Source organism: Sus scrofa, chromosome 3 (assembly GCF_054392235.1).
Source record: "Sus scrofa isolate SSC_HxYL_T2T_F1_AM1 chromosome 3, Sscrofa_HxYL_maternal_Yorkshire_Landrace_v2.0, whole genome shotgun sequence".
Classification (NCBI taxonomy): domain Eukaryota; kingdom Metazoa; phylum Chordata; class Mammalia; order Artiodactyla; family Suidae; genus Sus; species Sus scrofa.
Window position 1 is genome coordinate 100,651,378 of NC_139385.1, and position 18,971 is coordinate 100,670,348.

Below are 18,971 nucleotides of genomic sequence, written 5' to 3' on the forward strand. Positions count from 1 at the left end.
ATCGTGGCACAGTGGTTAATGAATCTGACTAGGAACCATGAGGTTACAGGTTCCATCACTGGCCTTGCTCAGTGGGTTAAAGGATCCGGCGTTGCCGTGAGCTGTGGTGTAGGTTGCAGATGCGGCTTGGATCCTGAGTTGCTGTGGCTCTGGAGTAGGCTGGTGGCTACAGCTCTGATTCGACCCCTAGCCTGGGAACCTCCATATGCCATGGGAAGCAGCCCTAGAAAAGGCAAAAAGACAAAAAGACAAAAAAAAAAAAAAATTGATTCTGTTTAAATTCAAGGACTTGATTGTAGAGATCTTTAGCTTCTGCTTCTGTAAACTACAAGTAATTTCTCTCTCAACATATTGAGAGAAGTTCAGATCACATAGAGAGATCACACAGAGGAGAGCTGAGGTGATCTGGTTGACAGCCTCAGAATAACATACCACCATTCTGTCAGTCATGCGGGCAAGCAAACTTGGACTTTTCAACCAACCAAAGCTTAGTAATAATAATTGATTTTTGCTTAGTAATGCTGAAGCAGAAGCCCCAGGTAAATATGGTCAACCTACAGACTCCCGAGGAATAATAATTGATTTGTTTTGTTGTCAGCTACTGGATTGGGGCTATTTTGTTATGCAGTAGCAGCAAACTAAAGTATTTCATATACTGAATAATCATTAGATGACTGATACTGGGCTGGAAATTTTGCATTCACTACCTCATTTGATTTTCACCAAAATTCATATGTTAGGTATTATTCCCACTTTAGATATGAAGAAATTGAGATTCAGTAAAGTTGTTAAAACATTTTCTAGCTAGAAAGTGACTGAGACAGGAATCCTAGGGAGATAACTTAAATTCCATAGTCAGTGTGCAAGTTAAATTCCACAATCAGTGTGCTTGCCTATTATAATATAATTGTATTAAATGACTGCATGACCTTGGTGAGTCATTGACTCTCTTTGTGAATGTTTTTCTCACTCATAAAAGACAACTGATGAAATCTTCACTGTACTCCATAGGTCTATTTTGATGATTTCAGGCATATAGAAAATAACCTGTGTAGATTATTTAAAATCTACTTTATCTACAATTGAAAAGCATAACAATTTTTGTTTTGAATTGGAAATGAAATGTCTCTTATTTTAATATTTTCTTTAGTGAACCTACTGTTTCTTTAATTTTGTGTATATATTTTGCCACAAGTACTGGGGAGAGGAGCCACATGTAAGAGAAAAATAATTGTCCTCCATTGTGAAGGCAAAGACAAACTCAGAGGCACTGGAAATGGTTTTGTTTTTTTTCATTGCCTGCTTGTTTGTTCACAATATCCATTAACTTTCAGGTTCTGTTTTCAATCACTTTGAGTGTTAGCTTGATTTCTTACTGAATTCATTTCTTTAGCTATGTCCCTTTCTTTTCTGGAGCCAAACCACCAGAGCTGAAGGCATTTTTGTGGTATTAAAACCCACACTCACATACCCACACAACTGCATCAGCATTAGGAAGATGGTGAGGGGCATTAATTCAGAGGATTCAAGTGTGGCAGGCAGCCAGTTGAAACCTGGTACTAAGGATATGGTTTTTCCAGTTGTTCTCTAGAGGCAGGTGTTCACTGAAATGTATTCACTGGAGAAGTATTTGTTTTCTTCAGGAAAGCAGTCAGCTTAAGAAGGCATTGTTTTTATAGTTTTCAACTGCAGCAATATTATACAATATACAAACCCACTGACGGTCAATGTTTTATTTTATTACCTTATTGTTGCCATGGTTCAGCTTCATAAAAACAAAACACCATCGTCCTTTGGATCAAATGGGCTATTACTTAATGGGGGAAATAGGTAAAATTATACAAATACATGAATGTTTGTAGGTATAGATACAGGTATAGATAAAGAAGTAGAGATAGAGATAATGATGTGTATTATATAATCAGAGCCATAGCATTAAATAATATCCTCTCACTAATACATTCTGCTAGTTTTATTCCTGAACTAGTTCTTCACACTGATATTCCCTTAATCAAAACTCTCTCCTCTTGTCTAAGCCTAAGGATCAATCTAATCCAGCTTGATGTAGAGAGTCTTGTGCAGTCAAGGTTCAAGCTGACTTCCTTCTATTCTCTATACACATTACCTGTGCCAGTCAAGATGGATTCCTCATTGTCCCTCAGGAAAATCATGTATGATTTTACCTATATAACTGTGCTCCTATAACCATATCCTCCTTGTCTGGAATGATCTATTACTTCTCTATACTTGCACAAGACAAACTGAATTCAGGCTCCATAAAGCCTGCAATAAACGTTCTCTCAGTTATTTTTTTCCTTCTCTGAAATTCTGTAGCACTCATTGCCTTAACCACTCTCCTGGCATTTTGCCCTGCATTTTTTCTTACCATTTTATGTATGAATCCCGTCACCACAAAGAGCTTGTCAGACCTTTAAGAGCAGAAACCATGCCTCATAACTATTTGTCTTCATTGCCTAATACAGAAAGCCCTGTTGGTAGAGTGCACAAGATTAATATTTGATGCTTATGATTTTAATAAATTTTAGTTACGCACAGATCATATGTTACACTTAGGTTCCTGATTGTCACAGTCTTGCCATGGTAGTTTTTAATTGTCATGACAACATATTAACTAACATAGGCAAAGCAACTATAGATATTTTGGTCCAAAATAATTTTTCTTATAACAAACTATTAATAAAAACCAAAAGGAAAAATTAACTAAAAAAGATATTTACAAAAACATCTTAACAGAGTTCAAGCAAGAGGGCAGTTGTCTAAAAAATTTTGTACTGAAAATGCTGTGAAAATATACTTCTAATTGGTGGAATCCAGGTTTTACTATTCTCACTTTATATGTCCTTTCTGAGGAGGGCTTATGCACTAGAAGGTTTGTGCCATTCTTTTCCTAAAATGAGCTGGAACCCATGAAGACCTGACTGCTTCCTTTTCTCCAGGAGATATATTCTTTCCCTGTGTGAATGTGTCAGACCTACATCAAATATTCTCATCCGTTAAACAGAAAAACCTTATCTACAATCTCACTCCCACTTTAAAATCCTCATTATGTTATCTATGATTGCCTATTTAAGAATTCCTTAATAAACCATTCCAGGGTAATGTGACATGCAGAATAATGGTCCCTTACAGATTTCTACATCTTAATCCCCTAAACCACACACATACTAGGTTACATGGTACAGGGGAATTAGTGCTGGAGCTAGAATTAAGGTTGCTAATCAACTGATCTTGAAAAGGGAAGATGATCCTGGATTATTTGGGTAGGTCAAATGTCATCACAAGTATACTTGAAAATAGAAGAGGAAGGCAGAAGAGAGGATATCAGACAGATGGTAACATGGGAAAGACCCAGTCCAACGGTGGTTACCTTTAAGATGTAGGAATAGCCGCATGAGTCAAGGAAGGCAGGCAGCCTCTAGAAGCTGGAAAAGGCAAGGAACCAACTTCCCCCTTAAGATCTCTAGAAGGAATGCAGCCCTGCCAATATGCGCATTTTAGCTTGGTGAGATCCATTTCTGACTTCTAACCTGCAGAATTGTTAGAAAATAAATAGATGTTGTGTTGTTTTAAGGCACTAAGCTTGTGGTGATCTGTGTAACAGCAACAGGAAACTAATACATGTAGTGATTTCATTGATAGATTGAACAGTCTCCTAACAATGGGAAGGGGACAGAACCCTAGTTCCTGTTTCATAGGTCTTTTATAGATTAGCATTTTTTCCACTTAAATCCCAGTTCCTCACTCTAGGCTTAGTGCTTCCAGATCTTTAAAGTTCTTTCACTTACATTATCTCACTGAATTTGACACCATGGCTGTCCAGTTGCTATTACAAGGATCACTATTACATTTAACTGATGAGGAAACAAAGTATGGAAGGTCAAAAACTCACATACATGATCCAGTAAAGTCTAAAATTGAGAGCAGAGAGAAACGAAACAAACATATGGAATCTCAAATATCACTTGCTCTTTATTTCTAAATTACTTTAGAAAGAATATAACCCTTTCATCATTTTTTTGTACCATTTTATAATTACTCCCATAATTAGTGCTACTATTTACATTTGGAAGGTATAAGAGAGATCATTTCAGGAAAGAATCCTAACAGGTCGGAAGAGAAAGGAATAATTTGTCATGATCTGTACTAACTTTAGAATTCATTCAAGGGCCACCCTTGTCTGCCTCTTATACACATTTCCTCCCATTCCTTCCTGTCCCTTGTGTTTTAGTCTCACCAGCTTCCCTTTCTGTGTCTTGACACATTGAGCTCTTTCCCACCTCAGTGCTTATGTACTTAACTGTTTCTTTTATCCATAGTGCTCACAACCAGATTTTTCCATGTCTGATTCCTTTCATTTGGTTTAAATTTCACCACTTGTGCCTTTCTTGATCAACCAGTCTAGAGTGAACAGTACTTTCTGGCACATGTTTAATTTTCGTTTTAGCACTTACAGTACACTGTCATTTATTCCTTTGTTTATTTTCTATCTCCTTGTTTATTTTCTATCTCCCCTCTTTTACTAGAATGGTAAATGTGGAAGCAAGTCTTTTCTCTTCACTATTATTTACATGATGCCTAGAATACTGCTAGGAAGATATCAACTCCTTGTTGAAGGAATGAATGGTTCCCACACATTACGGTGCCTCCAATCTGATCATTAGAACCAACAGATTAAACTGATGAGGAGAGCTTTAAGGAATAAAGAACAATTTATTTTTAAAAAGTTGGACATTAGTAAATGGGCATTGTGATTTTTCTCATGGAAAGTCCATTTGTCTCAGGGGTGTATAAAAATGGACACACTTATCAATAAGTACACAGTGAAACTGAGTTTGGGCATTAGAATCAGATACTTCTTTCCTTCAATTCTGTTTCTGCCATGTGCTGAACATTTAATTTACTACCAGATACAAGGCATAAGGAGGAAAAAAACTGTTGGGTAATATCCAACACAAACATGAAGGATGTTGCTTCATCATGATATTGAACCAGGGACTAAAGAGACTATGCATTTGCACATGGCAACTTGCCAAGCTGTTACCATAGGAACTGCTGTCTCAGGTGAGTACTGTTAAGATTCACAGGCTATGTTATCTTCATCTCAGAATGATTTTAAAATAATAACTTTCTTTAATTTGTAAAAATAAGACATTCTTTGAATAGAATTCAAAAAATACAATTATTTAGAGAAGAAAATAATCTATCTCCAATCACACTACCTAGTGATAGCAATTGTTATCCTTTTGATGCACATTCTGAAAATCTTTTCTCTATATGTACACATATGCATACATAAATGCAAGTATATTTATTTATTCATAAAGTGTATTAAGTATTTGATAGATTTTTATTGAATAAATATATGAAGGGAAGAAAGAATGACTAACTGACTATTAGTGACTCTACTCCGATAATGAGAATATAGGTTGTTTCAAAGATTCATCATTTGCTCCATTTAAACTATAAATATTTCACTACTTTGCTTTCTTCATTCTAATTTTCTTTGGCTACTCCAAATCTCAAGCTTTTATTTTTATCCACTCAGCTCCATTTAAATGCAAGAGGTCCCAAAACTCAATGTGGAAAGAAATAAAAAGCTACTGAAATATGGCAAACAAATAATGAAGCTTAATTTATTTTCCTCACATCTACTCTAAGGGATATATTTATTTAACACATAAAAATAAACCTTATCACAATAGATACAATTTGTGGTACATACTCTCAACAAACTAGGAATATATGTGAATTCCCACAAAATGAAATAGAGCATCTCTGGAAAACTTACAGCTAATATCAAATTTAATAGTGAAACACCTAAAGTTATTATTAAAATTGGGAAATTTGGAAACAAGCAAGAAAGGTCACTATCACTTTTATTCATCATTGTACTGGTGGCACAATGCAAGTTAAACAAATAGAAGGCATAGAGATGAGAAAGAGATAAATAAAACCAATTCTATGTGCACAAGATTGTAGAAAAAAATCTTAAGAAATCTACAACAAAAGAAAAAAAATGACTAAACCAATAAATGAATTTAATAAGTCCATGAAATAAATGTCAATCTACAAAGACCAGTTGGACTTTCACATGTGAATAACCAACAGTTAAAATGATGAAATCAATATGATGTATAGCAGCCTGGAAAATCATAAAATGTGCCAGGATAAATTTAATGTAGTTATGCAAACTCCTTCACTGGAAACTGCAAGACCTTGCTTCTGAGAGATGTTAAATAAAATATAAATGGAGATATTTACCATATTTATGGTTTGCAAGACTCAAAAATGATAAAAAAGGTAAACATTCTTCAAATTGATTTATAAATATTATTTAATCCCAATAAGAAACTTGGACGACTTTTTGGGGGGGTAAAAATGAACAAGCTAATTCTCAAATATATATGGAAATTCAAAGGACTTGTATAGTCAAAAAAATCTTGAAAATAAAGATCAAAGTTGGAGGATCTACATTACCTGACTTTAAGGAAGGAAAGTCTCTTCAACAAATGTTATCAGAAAAACTGCATATCCACATTCCCTGTGATGTCCACCTTACACCACACAAAATAATTAATTTGGGTAGGATCACTGACCCAAATGAATAAGGTAAAGGCATTAATCTTCTAGAAGCAAATCCTTTATAGGATTACTTTCATGGTATGTGGTTAAGAAACATTTCTTAAATAAAATAAAGCAGAGAGTAGTAACTAGGAGAAGAAAAAGACTGATGAAATGCTAATGATGAAAATGAAAGTTTCTGCTCATCAAAACTAAGCAGTGTGAAGCAAGGAACTGACCAGACACAGACTAGGAGAAAATATTATAACATATACAATTGAAAAAGAACTTATTTTCTGAAAACATAAATAATTTCTACAAATCAAGAGTAAAACAAATAATCCAATTACAATGAGCAAAGAATTTGAACAGACCCTTCACAAGGGAAGATTTACAAGTGGCCAATAAACACTTGAAAAAATGCTCAACATGATATGTCATCCGATAAATACAACTAATTTTATAAATAAAGTTTTATTGGGAGTTCCCATTGTGGCTCAGTGGTTAACGAATCCAACTAGGTACGATGAGGTTTTGGGTTCAATCCCTGGCCTTGCTCAGTGGATTAAGGATCTGGCGATGCCGTGAGCTGTGGTATAGGTCTCAGATGCAGCTTGGATCTGGCATTGCAATGGCTGTGGCATAGGCCAGCGGGCTACAGCTCTGATTAGACCCCTAGCCTGGGAACCTCCATATGCAGCAGCTGCAGCCCTAAAGAAAAAAAAAAAGACAAAAAATAAAAATAAAAAAGTTTTATTGGAACTCCTCAAACTTAACCACGCACCAGAATTACCTGAAAGACCTGTCAGTAGACAGATTGTCAGACTTTACCTACAAAGTTTCTGATTCAGATGTTTCTGTTGAGCCCAACATTTTGCATTTCTAGCAAATTCTCAGTGATACTGGTGCTACTAGTCTGGAAACTGTACTTTGAGAACCACTTTCTCAGCTTTAAAAGCAAAAAGAGCAATTTAAAAAATTTATTAGGAGTGATCTGCCATTAAACCAAATGTGAAGATGTGAAAGCCTTAGCTTTAAGTATCCATCACAAGAGGTAGTGGCAGTATGTCATTAGATTTAGTTCACACTTACTCAAGTACCAGAATTCAAAAATCACTGGCCCTGAGAGGACCTTAAGATATTTAAGAACTGTACACTAATTTTTAGGGAAAGATGGGCTCCTTATCCTCCTCCTTCCTCTAAATATGGTATATAGGTAGAGGCAAAATCAATCACATTCTGGGAAATTTTTCTCAGTTCATTGGGCAGGGGAGATTGAGAGGTATTAATTATTTCATTTGAAGACATGGTACAAATAACAACATAAGTAGATGTTCTTAACATCGTACGGAAAGTGTGAATGTAAATCTGATAGATACTCCACTTCATTGGTGACCACGGAGAGTCACCCCATTGGGAGGCTACTCTAGGCTTAACTCTGGATATCACTGCCTTTCAGGATGCACGTGTCACGGAAGCTGGGCCAATCAGGTTCCAGGGCTGGGTGAGGATGGGGGACTAGAGGGGACTGCAGGGCGGGGCGAGTAGGGGGGAACTAGAGGGGACTGCAGTTGCTGGCTCTCACCTAACTGCTTCTTCAGATATCAAATCTTAAAGAAGTCACACATGGTGGACATTGCTATCTGTCAGTGACCAGTTTGTGCAGTTCTAGTAGTGACTGAATCAACCAGTTTCTACGCGTGGACCAGGCTCCATCCCAGTGTCCATGCTTTGGGTCCTTCCTAACCTGAAGGAAGATTTGGCCCCTGCCTTGATCTATAGCTTCAGCGTTTTCTTGGCTTGCACTCTCCCCTCATAGGATTGGTGAAGAAAATGCTGGTAAATTTCTTCAAGGCCACAGCGTCGTGATCAAAGTAGTAGGTCATGGGCAGGCACTGTAACGTACACAAGGCTTCTGCTAGGGGGCGGTTGGTGGCGCACTGGAGCACAGAAGGGGATGTGGAGCCATGGTGGCAGCAACGGTCCACTCCAGATGACAGCTCTATGCGGGGACGTCTGACCCTCTCCAATCACTTTTACATTCCCCTGTTTGGGATTCTAGACATTTGCTTTGAGGAGTGATTGGCATCTCAGCTAGGCACAAAGGATCAAGTTCTCCACTTCCCTTCATTATGGCCTTTTCGACTAAGTATGGGGTTATGGGAACACAGTTTTGTCGGTCATAACCGTTTTAGGGCCTGGTATGGCTTCCTTCCTTTCTCAATACGGCCATTGTGGGGTCAGAGCTTAACAGTCATGTATGCTGGATAACTCACTGGGATGTTTAAAACTGAAATATAACAGAGAACTGACATTGCAATTTGTGATCCCAGAGGAATGTCTCTTTTCTAAGAATGCTTAAAGAACCCAGCATCCACAAAGCCAAAGTTTTTCTAGAAAAGATGAGGTTTGGACCTTAAAAATCCAGAGATTTGGACTTTACACTCAAAAAGGCAAAATAGTTTGAGTCCATGTATTAAGGGATACTAATATTTGGGGATTTTAACTTGCAAATAGATTTAACCATTCTCCCTGGATATTTGATAATGGAAGAGTTTTTTTATTCATGTTGAGATGTTCCTGTATTGTGCATATTTTAATTATTTGATTGTGCTTGATGTCCTTGTAGAATTTCTGGAATTCTATGTGGATAGTGTGATCGGTTGTGATTTGGGATGGCAAACTGAATAGGAAATAGGTTTCTATTCTTGGGTACAGAGTGGCCCTGGAACTTATTTAGATAATCCATTGTTTCTATCAATTTTAGCAGAATCTAAAATGACTACAGTGGTCCCAGGATGATTCCCAAAAAGCAGTGGTTGGCAATGGAGAGGCAGCCTCATGAAGGGGCAAGGTTTCCTGATAGACCACTGGTCCCCTCTCCCTAAAAGGTCAGCCACACTCCTGTTTGAGAATAGGTTTTCTGGAAAAGCTTAAGGGTTTTGATGAAGAAAAGGAGGAAATTTGAAGGGAACACTTAATCTTCCCTCTTCATGTTTCCTGCTGTGTAAGAAACTCAGAATCTGTCTGCCTCTTTATTGACTTAAACACTGGACAGTCACATGACATATCTGATTGGTAAAGTTGGGAAGAAAAAATAGGCTGATCTGCTGTTTATTTGCTCAGCTCAGATCTACTACTTTTGTCTTCTTAGAATTAATTTAAGTAAGCTACTCTCTAGGAGCACAAGTTGTTAGATTTTTCCAGAGGTAGTTTCTGCTCCCTCTGACCACGAGAGATGGTGTGAATATATCTGCCTAATGTGGGGGTCTGGTGTTAGGAGTCCATTTAGTTCTTAGAACTAAACTATGATCTTTAACTTAGCATTAAAGTAAAAGAAGTAGTATTTTGGCCTCCACATGCCACTCTGTTTTACTTCTCAATATGTTTAGAAGCTAAGTGGTAAAGAAGGGTATTATTTTGGGGGGGATCCCTCAGAAATTCTTAAAAGGTTTTATCCCTATTGTATTATTAAAAATTTTTTTAATAGTAAACTGATAGATGAAGAAACTTTGCCAGTTATAAAAACAATTTTTAAAAAGTCTATGGCCTATAGATATTTGTGGAGATTTATTTTACAAATCTTTTTTTTCCAAAATAAGTGAACATATCAGCATCACTCTAAGAACAGGTGTGTATATTTACATTAAATAAATTATTCATTTGCTAAGATTGTAAAATTGTTTTGTAACACATGATAGTAAAAAAAAAAAAAAGCCAAAATAATCTCCATCCTTTCTTTACATTATGCATCATAGCATTAGAAAAATAGTTTGGGAGTTCCTGTCATGGTGCAAGCGGAAATTAATCTGACTAGGAACTATGAGGTTGTGGATTTGATCCCTGGCCTTGATCAGTGGTTTAAGTGATCCATGAGTTGTGGTAGGTCACAGACATGGCTCAGATCTCGCATTGCTGTGGCTATGGGGTGGGCTGGCAGCTGTAGCTCCAATTAGATCCCTAGTCTGGGAACCTCCATATGCCTCGGGTGTGGCCCAAAAAGCAAAAAAAAAAAAAAAAAGAAGGAAAAATAGTTATTTTTTGTGTTTTTTTTTTTTTTTTTTTCCTGGAAATACAAAAAAGAAAAGAAAGGAAAAAAAAGGAGATGAAGAAAGACTCTTTTCAGTCCCTGAAGTACTAAAGGGACAGAATAAAACTCAATAAAGAACTCAATTTATTTTAGTTCTTTGTCATCACCTTTAGTTAATGATATATATGTTTCGATTTCTAAGTGCATAAGTGCATAGAACATAGTTTGGCTGGATTGAATGCTATTTTTTGGATTTTCTTTGCTAAACTCAAAGTGAGCTACATTTCTTTTTTTCTTTTTTTTTCCCATTTTGGGAAACTTTGTATGCTTACTCATAGTCATGGTTGCTCCCAGAATTTGAAAACACCCTATGTAGTCTTTGACACTTGGCCCATATACACACACATACCTCCATGGAACCTCTCTGGCTTTGCCATTCTTAACTCACTGATTGTTGATTTTTCCTTCATAAACAACAGCATTGTGTACTTACTGCCTGTATTGCTCAGTTCATTTGATATCGAATATTTTAACTGTTAATTTTTTGTCCAATGTGCATATAGCATGAATCTTAATTGTAGGATTTTCAAAATAAGTACCAATTTTAATACTTTGCAGATCACTCAAAATACTTTTACAACTCACAGACACTTAAACACATCTGAATGTAGCTAATGCTCCTAACTGAATAAATTATATTCAAGGAAGATAAAGAACACTTTGGGATTTTCTACTAAGGGTACAGAACAATTTATTATATGTTTATTTTCTAGAATCTTATATAACATATTTAGAGTTGAAATTATGCCTGAAATTTGAATAACTAATAATTCGCAAATTACAATTTTAGGTATTATTTTTCACGTAGCTGAAATTAATAGGCACTGTTTAGAACCACAGCTATATTTTTCTTGGTGTGTATGTACTCTTTTGCTTTTATTTGTAAAATCACCTCTATTGAAGCATAATTAGCATATAATAAACTGCACGCATTTAAGAATACAGTTCAATGAGTTTTGAATAATAACCCATATAACCATTATATTCAACCTAAAAGTCATGTGGAGCACAAGTTCTGCACATGTGTGTACGTATTTACTTTTAATTTATAGTAACATGCCATAAATATAACATTGTTTGGTGTACTGTTTATTTGTAGGGTTTTCTTAGACTATATCTTTGTGTAATTTTATTTGGAGGGCAATTGCTTTAGGGATCACAATATGCATTAAACTGTTCAGAGTCTATTTAGAATTAAAAAATTACCACTTCAAGTGGGATGTAGATACCTTAAAACAATATGTCTCTTTACTCTTTCCTCTTTTAAGTTCTAATTGTAATTATCTACATAATATGTAAATCATTCACGTTCTGCAACACAATTATACAATTTTAGTTTTCTGCTGATGTGTATATTTTAAAGAATTTAAAATGAGGGTAGGAAGTCTATAATATCTACTCTGATATTTAGCATTTCTGTTACTTTTCTTACATTCTAAAAGTAGTAAAATTTCCAAGTTTCCTTTTGGTATCATCTCTTTTTAATGAAGAATCTGCTTTAGCATTTCTCTTAGATTAGATATGCTGGTGAAAACTTTTCTTAGTTTTCCTCCATCTGAAGATGAGGATACCTTTGTCTCCAACCCTAATGAATATTTACACTACATGATTTATTTTATGTTACTCATTCTTTTATATTAGAACTTTAAAATGTTCTATTACCTTCTGGTCTCTATAGTTCCAAGAAATCAGTAACAATTCAAATATTTGTTATCCTCTATGGAAAATGTTATTTTTGCCTGTTTTAAAGATTGTCTTTATCTTTGGTTTTCAGCAGTTTAATTACAATATATCTGGGTTTACAGTTCTTTGAGTTTTTTTCTGATTAGCTTTTACTGAGCCTCTCAAATCTCTAAATTTATATACCTTTTACTAATTGGGGATGATTTCTGCCTTTATTTCTTCAGTATTTTTCTATACCACACTCTTCTTTAGGGCTTTATGGCACCCAGAGGACACCAAATTTTGACCTTGTTATATTGTCCCACATGTGCCTGAGGAGCTGTTCACCATTTAATTTTTTTCCTCCCTTGATCAGATTAGATTATTTTCATTGATCTATCTTCAGGTTTACTGACTCATTAGTTTTACCACTGAGTCCATCCAGTGAACATTCTTATTTGTTTAGTGTGTTTTTCATTTATTTAGCTTCCAGTTCTAAAATACTTTAAAAAAAAATCTCTCATTTCTCTGCAGAGATTTTCTATTTTTCCATTTGTTTCAGAAGTGTTTGCCCTTATTCTTTGTAGAATGATTAGGAGAGATACTTTTAAGTCTTTAAGTCTAATATCTTAGAAGAGTTGAGACTGGCGTCTGTCAGTTGTCTTTTTGAGAGTTTGTCAAACTTTCCTAGATCTTTTAATCTTGATTACCTTTTGATTATGTACTGATTATTTTGAATATAGCCTATGAGGTGCAGATCTTGATTAAAGTTTGTGGAGAATATAGTTGTTATTTTTACAGTAAGTGGCTAGCCCAGTTAAGTTTTAGCCAGAAGTTTCAAACTGTATTCTCTGGATTTTCATTTTAACTTTAGTTGTTTTCAAAGCCTTTGCAGTGCAATTTCTATCTGTCCTGATATGTATGCAACCCAGGGGCCAATCTTAGATCTGGACTGTGCTATACCCCACAGGTTTTTCTCAAAGGCAATGGTATAGGTCAGATTCATGCATACATGGGCTCAGAAGGGAGCTCATGAGTTCATACACAATTTTATATCCCTTTCTCCAGCTTCCTCTTCTTTGCTCCTTTCTAAATATGTTCCAGGTCCAAGTTCTCCTTTCCCTTCTTGGTTATTTGTCGAGAACACTGGACATTTGGGACCTTCACTGTGCTGTGTACTTACCATAACAGGAGCTGATGAAAAAAGGGGAAAAAAATAACAGGAAATTTCCCCTACTCTTTGTGGTCTCCCCTCCCTCACAGACCAGAGAGATAAGGGATTACCTCGGAGGTCTTTTTGTCTCTACTCTGTGCACAGTTTGGAGACATGTGCTGTCTTCGAATATAGGCTAAGAAGAAAAATACAGATTTAACACCAGATTACTTGTACTTTTAATTCTCAATTCCTTCCCCAATTTCTCTTCCTCTTGCATTTCAGAGTCTGCAGAGTTGCATTCACTTTTGGGAGGGATAGGGTGGCATGTATTTATTCTACCTTAGAACTGGAACATTCATTGTTAAAAAATAAGATTTATGTCTTCTTTTAACCTGGATACTACGAAATCTCCCTTTTATGTCCTAATAATTTATTTTAAAAGGAAATATAAAGAGAACTTCATTTTTTTTCTTGTTCCTCACTAGCCATCAAGTCCCTTTCCTCTCTTTGAAGGGAAAAGGTGGCATGTTTAAATAGAATCTCATCACACTCTTCCTAGAACAATAGATTCTATTTTTAATGAATAAATCCTTTTCTCTCCTAGGAACCCCTTTTTTTCTGGAGAAGAAATAAGTGTCTGCACTTGGTACTTCCCTTTTTTTCACATTTTCAGAATTATAGAAACCCAAGATAGGAGAAGAGAGATTACTACAAATATTAATGGTATTGAGGGATTCAATATGTGATTCTTAGAAATTAGTTTCCAGTAATATCTTCTTTAGGGTTAGTGCAAGTGAATGCTTATTGCTGTTCAAAGGAAAAAAAAAAGTCAATGTAAATAAAACTTTTGTGACACTATTCTGGTAAACATTAAAAAAAAAAAAAAATCAGAAGCCTGGCCCAGGGTAGATTCTGACATTAAGAATCACACAATGCAAAGAAAAAGCTTGAGTTACCACAAACTGGACTCTTAACACCATCCACCACCTTCTTTTCCATGACCCTGAGTTATGCAAGTGAGTGGATGATGTTTCATTTTAAAGCCCAAACTCTAGGCATTGGCTGTGAATATTATTTCTTCTAGAACTTCAGTACTTAATACACAGCATCACACAACATTAGTTTCCTATCTCCTGCTTGAGTCATTGGTTTGTGAAAGCAAATGAAATTTTTTTTTTTTTACCTTTCCTGTAAAGGCTTGTCGCAAAGCTGACACTTGAATGCAAAATTCCTATTTCCAATGACAATTTGCTTTCCATGATGTTAAACTGATGAAATACTAAGAATCATTCCTTTAACCATCACTGCATGCCTAAATCCTAATTTATACTTTATAGTATAACACTAGTTCCATTAAGCAGTTTCCTATTCTTTAGGAACACAGACTGTGGAAAGAGATACAAGCAAACTGTGTTCTGGTTATTCCTCTGACCAGCTGAGCAACTGTGGATAAGTCACTTGACATCTCTGAGCCTTGGTGTTCTCATCTGTCAAATAAGGATGAGAAGATGACCCTCTCACAAGGTTTTTGCAGCAAACCCACTAATAACTCTGTAAATGTTAGCTACTTCTGCACTTATCACAATCAGCCCTTTATTATGATTGAATAAATATATTTCTCTTACATGATTAGAGCGCTCAGGGACATTTTGATATTATCTACCTAATTTTTCAGGTAAAAACCCTGAAGGTCAGAGGCTCAAAATAATTTTTCTAAAGGGCACAGATATAGTTAGTTTGACAGGAGTTAGCCGGGCCTTAATGAAGTATCGCTTCTAAAGGATAAATCTCATGATATTCTAAGTAGCTAAAAAGAAGAAGCATAGTCATCTATATGGCCAGTAAATCTTAGTTGCCTGCTTGATTTTAGTTTACATGCTTTTTTTCTGCCTGAAGACAGGGCAGAGGAAGGGGGATCAGAGACTTATCAAAAGCAATGGCACCTGGTCTGAGCCAAGCAAAATGATCAGGTGATTCTCCTTAATCCCTATTAGTAGGCTGCTGCAGACTTTTCTTAAGTGAATTACTTATCGTTAATAAAAAGTCAGGCCCGAAATATGTTAAATTCTCACTTTTCATCTGTGTTTGTCATTCCATGTGCTGATTTGCTTTAGCAACCTAATTTTCAAGTACTTAATATACTGATGCTAAAATAGAGGATTTCATGAGTATCTTCTGGTCATTGGGTTGAGACAGAATGTTCATTTTTTTCAGTCAATGAAGTGCAGACAGAAATGAGTGGGCCATGGAATGGATTTGCCATTCACTGCTGCTACTCTGTACTATTGAATATGCTCTCGGTCTCTTGGCTTTCTTGGGTGTCCATTTTCAGAGACAGGGCCCCCTTTCACTTTTGCTGTTTGCTGCTGATTGATAAGCTGCAAATAAAACTGCTAAAACTTACTCTGTCCCCCATACCATTTCTTTTTTTGGATGCTTCAAATTCAGAAGCATTAAGAGTCTCCAATAAGGAATGTTTTGACTTTTTGAAAAGGAACTATAGTCTGATCCTGAAAGTAAAGTAGGTTAATATTCCAGAATAGGTCTACAAACAAAACATCAGCCACAAAAACTTTCTTGCAATTATTTTTAAAGGACTGGGAGAAGATAAGGCTGAGAATATTGAAGGATGGAATTACACCTGCCTCTGCTCAAAATTATTGCATATATGATGATGATCTAAGCCTCCTCAGCTTTCAAACCTCTAAATTTCATTAGCCAAGTGCCCTCCTCCCATCAAAATCTCAGGAAAGCATCTAAGAAATTATCTCACATTAGGTTTAAAGGACTGATCACACTTACCCTAATTGGTATATATGAATTTGAAGAGATAGGTAGAACCTCAAAATAATAAATGATGCCTTAGTGGCATATTTTGAGCTATATTTTTAATCTGCGGCAGAATAAGAAAGTGCCTAAGAGCATATGTGTCTGTCTGTGTAACACGAAACTAGATTTGAATCACTGCTTTCCCTGACATGTCTCCCTAGTGAAATCTTCATTCACTGCAGAAACCATTGCATGATCTCATTCCACTCCCCCAAAGCACAGCCAGTCAGGCCCTAAGAAGGAAATGCTCCAAGGCTTCATTTATTAACTTGGCATAGCAACAGGTTGCATAGCTGGGCATAGTAGAGTTGGACCAAGCAGATTCTTCTCTGGGGAGCACCCTTCATTTCTTCTCTCAGTTCCTCCAGGAATACTGAGTCCTGTTCTAGAGAGGTCGGACACTGAGACAAATCAAGTTTATCATTGTTCTCACTCTTATTTTAACTCATTGATTTCTTTTGCCAAAACATGTACCTATGGCAACAACACAGACCACTTGGGTTAAGAAGCTCAGATAGAGCAAGAAAACTCGAGGGAATCCATTTCATTTTTGTCTCCACTTGGCATCCTTTTCAGATGCTACTGACTGCCTCACGGTTCAACACCATCCTTGAGTTCCAAGGATATGTTTAATGAATTTAAGATTGCTTTTATTTCCTTCTTCGTTAAGAAAGGGCACTTTGCTTTTCCTGACACAGAAAATACTTTCACTTTCTCAGCTGCTTTCATTTCACATACTTTGATTCATAATACTCAGTGATTAAATCCATGAAGATAAGCAAGGAGAGAAGTGCCTCAAATGCATCACTCCCTCCAAGAGGCTTTTGCATGGGCCATTTCCCTAGCTTACTAAGCTCCCTTTGTGGCAGCCCACCCTCAGCTTCCTGCCTTTCTTCAGCCAAATCAACTCACCATGATTGTTCTCTTGGCTCAAATGTCACTTCCCTAGAGAAACCTGCTCTGGCCTCAGAATGGATTAGGCCTTACCTCTTTTCCTGCCCACAGCTCCTCTTAGTTCTTCAAAGCACTTATTATAGCTGATAATTACATATTTTTGTGATTTTTAAAATAATGTGTTTTTCCCCAACTAAGCTGTGAGATTTCAAAGATAGGGTACCCGGCTTTTTGGTTTATCACTGAAACCCTAGCACCCAGCACAATGAGTAACAATGAAGCTTGGTAAAGACATTTATTGAATGATGGAAGAATCTTTAATTTCTCACTTCTTAAGGCTAGAAGCAAAGTGACAATTTATCTGGATGGATTGGTCAGCGCAAGACACCATGACAAAGTACCACAGACTGGGTGGCTAACAACAGAATGTCATTTCTCATAGTTCTGGCAGCTGAGAAGTCCAAGATCAGAGTACCGGCCAATTTGGTAAGAGTTCTATTTTTGACTTGGAGATGGCTACCTTCTCCTTGTTTCCTTACAGAGAGGGAGAGGGTGAGGGTGAAGGAGAGGGAGAGGGAGAAGAAAAGGGAGAGGGAGAGATGGAGGGGGGAGAGAGAGGGAGAGAGAGAGGGAGAGAGAGGCCATCCTTTTGCTGTAAGGCCAAAAATCCTATTAGATAGGGTCCACATTTAAAGACCTCATTTAACCTTTATTGCCTCATCACAGACCTTATCTCCAAATACAGTTGTATTGGAGGTTAGGGTTTAACACATAAACTGGGGGACGGAAGCATAATTTTGTCCATCTACCTGGGTTAAACATTTGACCTGCAGTTTTCTCAGCCCTGCCAGCAGATGTTAACCTTCTACTTTGTACTTTCTTGCTTTTCTCTTTTGCAAGCAAACCATTATGTATTTTGCAAAAGAGCATTTGGGTTTCTTCTAGACTTTTCTGTCTCTTTCCTTCTTAGCTCTTTCTTACTGTTTGGCTTTAAAGATAATACAAATTTTTTCAAAGATATTATTTTCTCTGATTTGAAATTTTGGGTGCAGGATGCCAACACAGAAGTACATAAATACAAGCAACACTCAGAGCTCATTATTGATTCATTAATATAGTAAACATATATCCAGTTAAACTTTCAGTGTTTGCCACCAAGTATCACTGGACTTTGAAGTTCTTTCTATTACTTTTGTTTTTCTCTAGCTCATATCCTTAACTGAAGGTGAACCCTGGCTTTTGATAGTCTGTCTTTACAGAAAAGCCTTATATTTGCAAGGGTCCTATTTAATTTTTAAAATCATTTTTATTACTCTGTATAAGGGAGTCATCTGGAAATGATATTCCTTAATAAACTGTCCGTGACAAATATTATTTTTTTATTGTGTAAAAAGTTCCTTTTCCTATTTTTCTTCTTCAAATAGCCATTGGCAGTTCTCTGATTGAGAATGCAACGTTACCAGAGGAACAGCTCTTGCCAAAGGATAAGAGTTTATTTTTAAAAATTCCTCCTGCTTTTATGTCATATTTAATCAAAAGTGAACCATTTTATATTCTTCCCTTTTCTTTCAATTTTGGTTTAAATTCCTTTTCTGTAATTGATTTTTTAGTTTTCACTGAACTTGCAAATGAATGCAAAAATCTGTTAAAAGAAACTTTTAGTTTATTAATTCACTACTGGGTTGGCTGGTCATTTCTGAGGGAGTAAGAAAGTTGCTTCAGGTATGAATCAGGTGTGTGAACAGACTACTTGAATGC

At 36.2% G+C, this 18,971-nt stretch overlaps 2 long non-coding RNA genes across 2 annotated transcripts in view; one reads left to right on the plus strand and one right to left on the minus strand.

Annotated features, from left to right (window-relative positions):
* The window catches only part of LOC110260015 (uncharacterized), a 645,415-nt gene that overhangs the window by 21,075 nt on the left and 605,369 nt on the right, over window positions 1-18,971 (minus strand). The window lies entirely within an intron of this gene.
* LOC146404806 (uncharacterized) overlaps window positions 8,085-18,971 on the plus strand; it is a 36,414-nt gene continuing 25,527 nt past the window's right edge. The window contains exons 1-2 of the long non-coding RNA XR_014841971.1: window positions 8,085-8,421; window positions 17,551-17,699. This is a non-coding gene — a long non-coding RNA (uncharacterized LOC146404806). The remainder of the gene's footprint in view (window positions 8,422-17,550; window positions 17,700-18,971) is intronic.